Raw genomic sequence first — 8,214 nt, 5'->3', positions numbered from 1 at the left:
TAGGAATATCCTTTTATATTTTGAGATCTCCTAGCTTGTTTATGTTTCTAGCCTGGCAGAAAGAGACATTAATTAACTTCCTATAAAACTTCCTTTAAACTCAACAATAAGAAAATGGACAAAAGATCTGAAGAGGTACTTTACCAAAGAAGATATATAGGTAGCAAATAAGCACATGAAAAGATTCTCCAAATCACATATTATCAAGGAATTGCAAATTAAAACAATAACGGGATCCCACATGCCTATTAGAATGGCCAAAATCCAGAACACCAACCACACCAAATGCGAGAGAGGATGTGGAGCAGCGGAGACTCATTGATTGCTGGTGGGAATGCAAAATGGTACAGCCTCATGTGAAGATAGTTTGGCGCTTTATTACAGAGTGAAACAAACTCTTAAATTATACTATCCAGAAATTGCCCTCTTTAATATTTAGCCAAGTGACTTGAAAAGTTGTGTCTACACAGAAACCTGCACACAAATGTTTGTTGCAGTGAACGAACATGCACATTATTATCACACAAAATCCGTAGTTTGTGTCGGATGCACTCTGGGTGTTGTACACACTGTTTGGACAAATGCATGATGACCTGTATCTACCATTAGAGAATCCAATAGAATAGTTTCACTGTCCGAAAAGTCCTCTGTGCTCTGTCTGTCCTCTGTCCACTTATCTCTTCATTTCCCCCTGACTCCCAGGAGCCATAGATCTTTTCCCATCTCCATGCTTCTGCTTTTCCCAGAATGTTATATGGTTGGAATTGTATGGTATGTGTAACCATTTCAGACTGGCTTCTTTCGCTTAATAATATGCATTTAAATTTTTCCATGTCTTTTCATGGCTTGAAAGCTCACTTATTTTTATTGCTAATTTTTATTGAATAATATTCCATTGTTTGGACCTAACAAGTTATTTATACATTCACTGACTGAAGGGCATCTTGATTGCCTCCCTATTTGGGCAGTTATGATTAAAGCTGTAATAAACATTGCTGTGCAGCTTTCTGTGGGGACACAACTTTTCAGCTCATTTGACGGACTACTAAAGAGGGCAGTTGCTGGATAGGATGATGTAAGAGCTGGTTTCACTTTGTAATAAGGTGCCAAACTTGTGTGAACCTATATCTGTTCTAAAAAAGAAGGTCAATTTAAAAAGTGATACTTAAAAAAATAAAGAAAGGTGAAGAAATGGTGTTTCCCTTCCCCCCTCTTTATGCACTGCATTTGGGAGAGAAGAGCTACCGCCCATCGAAAAGTAATGCAAAAGGAATTTGGCAAACAAAAGAAATTAAAGAAAAACAGGTTCTGGTAAAAACTCCAATTAAATGATAACTATGGGCTCTTGAAGTGGTATGTTTTCACTAAGGTGGTCTGGTAATTGATTAAAAGCCTTAATTCTGAATGTTTTCTTAAATATCAAGCCAATACCCTAAGGTATTTTCAGTTTTTCCTCCATTCTCATGCCAGATATATGGCCTGTCTTAAATGGGGGCTGTAGACAGAGTTGCTTGATTTTCACAGCCACCGAGACACACTCTGCAAAGATGAGTTACTTTCTGACTCACTTTCTCTTACAGGCTTAGGGTAGTGACTTGCACACAGTAGGAATACAATTAGTGATTTTTTTTTTTTTTTTTTTTTTATATATATATATATTTTTTTTTATTGTTATGCAATTACAGTTGTATGCCTTTTCTCCCCATCCCTCTACCCCACCCCAGGTGAACCCACCTCCCTCCCCCCTCTCCACCCTCCCCCTTGGTTTTGTCCATGTGTCCTTTATAGTAGTTCCTGTAATACCCTCTTCCCACTATCCCCGCCCCCACCCCCCACCCCACACAATTAGTGATTTTTTAAAAAAATGTATAATATAAATGTATTGTATGACATTTCCCTCATTGAAGATATTTTTTTAAATAGCTAATACACATCAATGTTGCTTGAAAAATAAATGCCTAGCAGAGGAATTTAGACAATACCTGTAATATCTATGATTTGACCTGGATTTCCATTTTTGTTTTCAATTCAAACATTATTTTTTAAAAAGTGACATAAAAATGATAAGGATTGCTGTGTTCTTCATATGTCCCATTCTCGTCATTTTTAATTCAACGCTCAGTCTTTCCCTCAGCTGTATATGTTAATGACATTGGCTCCTGGTTTTGAACAGGAAGAGTATCTATCCATTTTCTCTTTCTTAACAGTGTATATGTAGGTCTCCTTTCTCTAATTCTTTAAGAAAATGCTTCATGCTGAGTTTAAGTGGTAGTCGAGGGTCTAGTTCCAAAAGTGGTGGGAAATTACAGCTCCACCTACTTTTGAGAGCCTGAGGTGTAAGTCGATCCAAGTGCTCAGCTCGGTTTCCAGGAGGAGGGTGTGTGAATACCCATTCTGGCAACTCGCAACGACTGTGGAAGCCTTCAGCGACTTTCTTCTCTCTGCTGCCAAGACACTGAACCCTCTCTGCTGCGCACGCGGGCCCCTGCAGCAAGCTGCGGTCCAATTTTGTCAGCTTCAGCCCCCAGTGTTCTACCGTATCGTCGATCATGTGCACACTCCTGCCGTTCAAGCTGCAGTCACTGTCCCGAAAGTTCCTACCTATCTCGAGGCCCAAATCATTGTGGGGGAAAAAAAATCGACCTAGGAAATTCAGTAAATGAACCAAGCTTGTCTTTTGTGCGCCACGCCCTAGAAGTGCATGGGCCATGTCATAGCACAGGAGGAAAGAAAGTAGATGGGTATCAGTTACACTATCTAAAAGGCCAGGGAAGATAAACACATTCATTTGAAAGCATAAAACATTTATATTTGGAGAATCAACCACATGAATAACCCAAATGATCTCAGAGACCCCTGGGATAGCTTTACTACATTCAATTAGATGACAAACCCCTTCGTTAACAGTCAGGTGTCAGGCATCTCTCAGTTAGCATATCATTTTCAAAGTCTTCCATCCGTGCTTCAAATTGTGGTCTGATAAAAGTCTCAAATGTTCTTCCCTCAATAACAGCAGCTCGCTCCTTCTGTGATGGACTAACTTCCAGGTGGGTGAAATAAAACACTACACGCAGCAATCCTGAGCTACTCAAACCAAGGACTAGATCCCATTTGTTTGTTCTTTCTTTCACTCCCTTTGAATAGTTCCATTTTAAGCAGTAATAGGAAAAATTACAATAAAAAAATTTTTTTAAAAAGAACTTGTTCAGAAAATCACAACTATCTATGTGTGAAGTCCCTGAGGAGCAGTGGGAAGGGCAGGGGGAGGCAATAAATAAGTATATAGATAGATAATTATATAAATAGTTCCAAATAGTTTCTTTTTTTAAAGAGGAAGTGCCCATACCATTTTCTTAAGCCCCTGCCCGCAGTGATTGCAAATTGTTTCTGCACTGGTTTAGGAGTTATCAAGAGAATAAGTGAAGCAGCTTGAAATCATGGAGAAGTGTGCAAACTCCTGAAAGGACAGGCATGACTGCAACTTTTTAAATCAGTAGCCATCTTTAAAAAGTCACTCCATGTAGTACGTTGCTGGGTAATCATCTCAATCTCCTTATTTTTGGTACTCAAGAGGCATCTTGTTCTTTTGTAATTAAAAGTCCTATAGAAATGAAAGTTTCCAGGCAGAAAAGCTGACCCATCCCCCTGAGTTACCTATTTGGTTGGTTGGTTGGTTTTTACATACTATACGGTTGGTTTGTACTTGATAGTCTAGTGAAGTTAGAGCTGGTGTGTTACATTGTTCTCTAGTTGGTCAGTGAATTAACTTCAAATAAAACACAGTTTCTAGTAACAGCTACAGCCCAGAGATGAAGCTCACCTTTCTTGTGCTTAATTATCCCTGAAGTGGCAAAAGAGAAGGTAACTTTTCTCAATTAGTGATTATGTGCTTCCTTTCCTTGCTGAGTGAGTTGGTAAGCACTGCCACTGCCTGCATCTTGTTCTCCCCTACTACAAGCTCCACGAGAAAAGGGATTTTGGTTTGATTACCATTAACGGTGCCAAGTGCAATATCTGCGAATAACAGATGCGCAGTAAAGACGTTGAAGGAAAGAAAATGCGTGAGCAAGCACAGCTGTTTCTTAAATGTTCAGTAGAGCACTGTGGTGTGGTTAGCCTTGAACTAGAAATCAAACGCTTAGGTTCAAGGCCCAATTCTATCCATTTTCATTATCTATCCTTTCATAAATCTGGAAAGTTCTGAGACTCAATTTCCCTATCTGAAAAGTGAGGAGAAATCAATCTGACCTGCCATTTCAAGACTCTGGAGGCTTTAACAAGATTCGTGCAGATAAAGGCACTTCCAGTTTTAAGCTGCTGTGTAAATGCATGATCAGGCATGGCTCGTCACCCTGGCACTGATCAGGGAAGTGATTTATAAAGTGAGCGGGGAGTGTCAGAAGTGGGAGAATGCTTAATTTGCCAGAGTTCTCAGGAAGTATGACACATTGTTGGAAGAAACATTTGATAAACTACTGGTGAGTGAGACCCTTACTACTTCTACCCCCAGAGGCACGCTCCCCTTTCAAATGATGCTCAGTGAAACTCTTCTCTAAGAAGGAGGTCTCCACTTAACTGAAGACCTTTGGAAGGCAGAGTGGCAGAGAACTATGAAACCAGAGGTGCATTGCTTGAGGCACAAAGGATGAGGGTTTTTTTTTTTTTTTCCGACAACTCTTCCTGGAAATTAATCAAAGGGACAGAATTTTGTTTCTGTACATGAAAACTTTGAGATGATGCCTGCTTACCAAGGATACCAAATGAAAAGCCTGGCTGAGACATACAGTATTACAATCCAGCCTCATGTATAATCATGTTAGAATCGTATTGGATGTTACTGAACCTAAAGAAAATCTGGCCTATGTTCCATAAAGTCAGAATATATTAAAGTAGGTGGGGCCAAGCTCCATCTACTTAGCCAAAAAAGTTAATTTCACACAGCCATGTCGGGGCAAACCTGGAGCCAGAACTGAGTATTCCACCCCATGGTGCACCAAATGTCTTACAAGGAATTGTATTTTAAGTATTGGTTCAAGGGCATTGAACAGATCCGTTATTTGCATCACGTTTTTCATTCCCTCTCTCCAAATGGATGACCTACATTCAAACAAGGCAGATGAAATCTGGTAACAGCTTGCTAATGGATGTCAGAATCTTAGCTCATTTTATCCAAGGGTTCTTTCATTTATTCCTTAATTCATCAAACATGTATTAGATGCCTGAATGGTCCAAGCATCTGGAGTTTCACAGGGAATTATAGTAAATACAAACAAACATTGTATGTATGTGTGATCTGAAATGTTTACTAGTTGTGGTATGAGAGAAGAAACATACTATTAAAATAAAACATTTGGCTCTTGGGCTAATTTCCAAGAGAAGTTTGAAAAAAAAAATGTCCATTTTCTGTGTTCCCTCATCCTGACTGTTGAGTCAGGAATATAAAGGCACCAGAGATTTGACTGCAGTGTTTCATTGCTCTTATACAAGTTAATAGAATGCTGACATTCAGATTATGCCTATGCACATCCTGATACTTTTCCAAGATTACCCAAAAACTTCAAAACAGTTTGAAATAGACTCTACTATACATTAATTAATTCATTCAGCAAACACTTATCAATACCTACTATGTACCAGGCACAGTGTCTAATGACTGGGAAGGTAAGACATTAACAGATAAGATTGCCCAGAAGAGCCCATTATTTGAAAATAAGCAGCAATTTCATAAATAGCTTACAAGTCAGTGTAACAGTACAACTGGATCAATTCATTCAAGGTACAGAGGATGCCCAGAGGCGGATGGAGGAAAATGAGGTTAATTGGATCTGAGTGTTCAGGGAAGAGTTCCTGGAGAACGATGAGCTTAAGTTACATTCAGAAAGAACCTGCGCTGAAGGTAGGGATGGGCACGTCAGAATGAAGGGTCAGCATGCCCCAATGTGCAGAAATCTACAACAAAATGTGTGCCCTAGGAAATACTACCAATTCATGATGGCTGAAGCAGAAATCGATAAGGGATATTTAGAAGTTGTTTTAGATACCACCAACTTGAGCATGAGAAATCCATCTTTCTTTTTTTTTAATTTATTTTTATTTTTATTCAGTTACAATTATCTGCATTTTTAATTTTTATTTTTTAATTAATTAATTTATTTTTATTCAGTTACAATTGTCTGCATTTTCTCCCCTTCCCTACATCCCACCCCAGCCAGTCCCACCTCCCTCCCCCACCTTTACCCTCCCCCTTGATTTTGTCCTTGTGTCCTTTATAGTAGCTCCTATAGGGCCCTCTCCCCACTATCCCCTCCCCACTCTCCTGTGGCTATTGTTACAATGTTCTTAATTTCAATGTCTTTGGTTATATTTTGTTTGCTTCTTTCTTCTGTTGATTATGTTCCTGTTAAAGGTGAGATCATATGGTATTTGTCCCTCACTGCCTGGCTTATTTCACTTAGCATAATGCTCTCCAGTTCCATCCATGCCATTGCAAAGGGTATAAGCTCCTTCTTTCTCTCTGCTGCATAGAATTCCATTGTGTAAATGTACCATAGTTTTTGGATCCACTCATTTGCTGATGGGCACTTAGGTTGCTTCCAGTACTTGGCTATGAGAAATCCATCTTTCTGTGATTCATTAGTTGAAATTCACATGAAGTCTTCTACATTGTCTGTCTCTCTCTCAGACTATGTTACCTTTGTGACCATATACTATGATATGGTTAAAAATAACAATGTCCTTGTAAAAAAAATGCCAACTGAATTTACACTTGACTGCATCACTGTTGGCAAAGATAAAGTTGGGAGGCCACTTTGAAATACCACGCTATGGCCCTAGCAAGCTTTCCCCAAGTTCTTTGACCTCCTTACCATTTCTCTCCCCAGAGTCTCTTATTTTCTAATAAGCTTTTCCATTTTGTCTTCTTCCCTTCCTCCTTCCCTTTACTCCTGTTTTTTTCCTTCCTTCTCCTCTTCCTCCTCCTCCTTCTTTTTCATGGATGGCCCTCTCTGTCTAAGACTACATACCACACCTGGACTTTCATTTGGCCCAGTGGTTATAAATGTCTGTTTCCAGAATTCTTTAGCACTTCCTGTGGACACTGCTTGGGGATGGCAGAGGTCAGGGCATTCGGGGCTCTCCTTTTCACCTCATCCCTGGCAGCTTCACACAGATGTGCTATTTAAATTGGAGTTTGGGGAAAAAGTTCATTTGATAAAAAAGAGTTCACATGCTTCACGAAATGTTAAAATCACTCCTTCTTGTATCCTTCTCAGTGTGTTGAGGATCAACTGAGGCAAAAGAAGAAGGGACAGTACAGATGCCACCTGTATAGCTACCACCACAGAGATGGCTACTTTCAAACATGAGTCTTCCAGCAAGGGTTCTTTCCTGCCACACGGCCCACAGCAGGGGAAGAGGCCCCCTCTGGAAGCGTCGTGGTGGGAGGGTCACCACTTGCCTGCGTTCCCTCTCAAATGTAGACTTAGCTGCCTCTTAACCTCCTTTTAGCTTTAATCAGAAACCCTCTGTCTATAATTTCCATATTTAATTCAATTTAGAAAACATTAACTATGAATTATCAATGCTCAGTCTTGGAAACACAAGGTTGAGTTATATATATATATTCCTTGAAATGGAGTTTCTCATCAACTTCTTTGAGGATGGGGAACATTGACATGTATACATACATCTGACTCCATCAGTGAAACCGGATCTATATTAGGGACATGTTGCTTTGGGTTGAATTGTTTCCCCCAAAAGATACATTGAAGTCCAAACCTGTAGTACCTCAGACAGTGACCTTATTTGGAAATGAGACAGTTGCAGACATGACTTGTTAGCATGAGGTCATACTAGACTTGGAGTGGGGGGAGGACCTTGACCCAACATAACTGGTGTCCTCATAAGAACTTGGCCATGTTAACACACACACACAGACTCACAGAGAGCACCATGCGAGGATGGAAGCAGGGATTGGAGCGATGCATTTACAGTGTAAAGAACACCAAGAACTGCAGGTATCACTGGCAGATGGGAGAAAGGTTTGGAATAGATTTTCCCGTAGATGCCTCCAAAGGAACCGACCCTGATTCGGACCGCCTGATTTTAGACTTCTAGCCTCCAGAACAGCAAAACAGTAAACTATATTTTCCAGCTACCCAGACTCTGATATTTTGTTATGGCAGCCACAGGAAAGTGATACACATGCATAGAGTT

At 40.0% G+C, this 8,214-nt stretch overlaps 1 pseudogene; it reads right to left on the bottom strand.

The window, feature by feature from the left end:
- Positions 1-2,200: 2,200 nt before the first annotated feature.
- LOC112315377 (metalloendopeptidase OMA1, mitochondrial pseudogene) lies at positions 2,201-4,341 on the bottom strand (annotated as a pseudogene).
- Positions 4,342-8,214: the final 3,873 nt, after the last annotated feature.

Source organism: Desmodus rotundus, chromosome 8 (assembly GCF_022682495.2).
Source record: "Desmodus rotundus isolate HL8 chromosome 8, HLdesRot8A.1, whole genome shotgun sequence".
Classification (NCBI taxonomy): Eukaryota; Metazoa; Chordata; class Mammalia; order Chiroptera; family Phyllostomidae; genus Desmodus; species Desmodus rotundus.
This window is presented reverse-complemented; position numbering and strand designations above follow the sequence as displayed.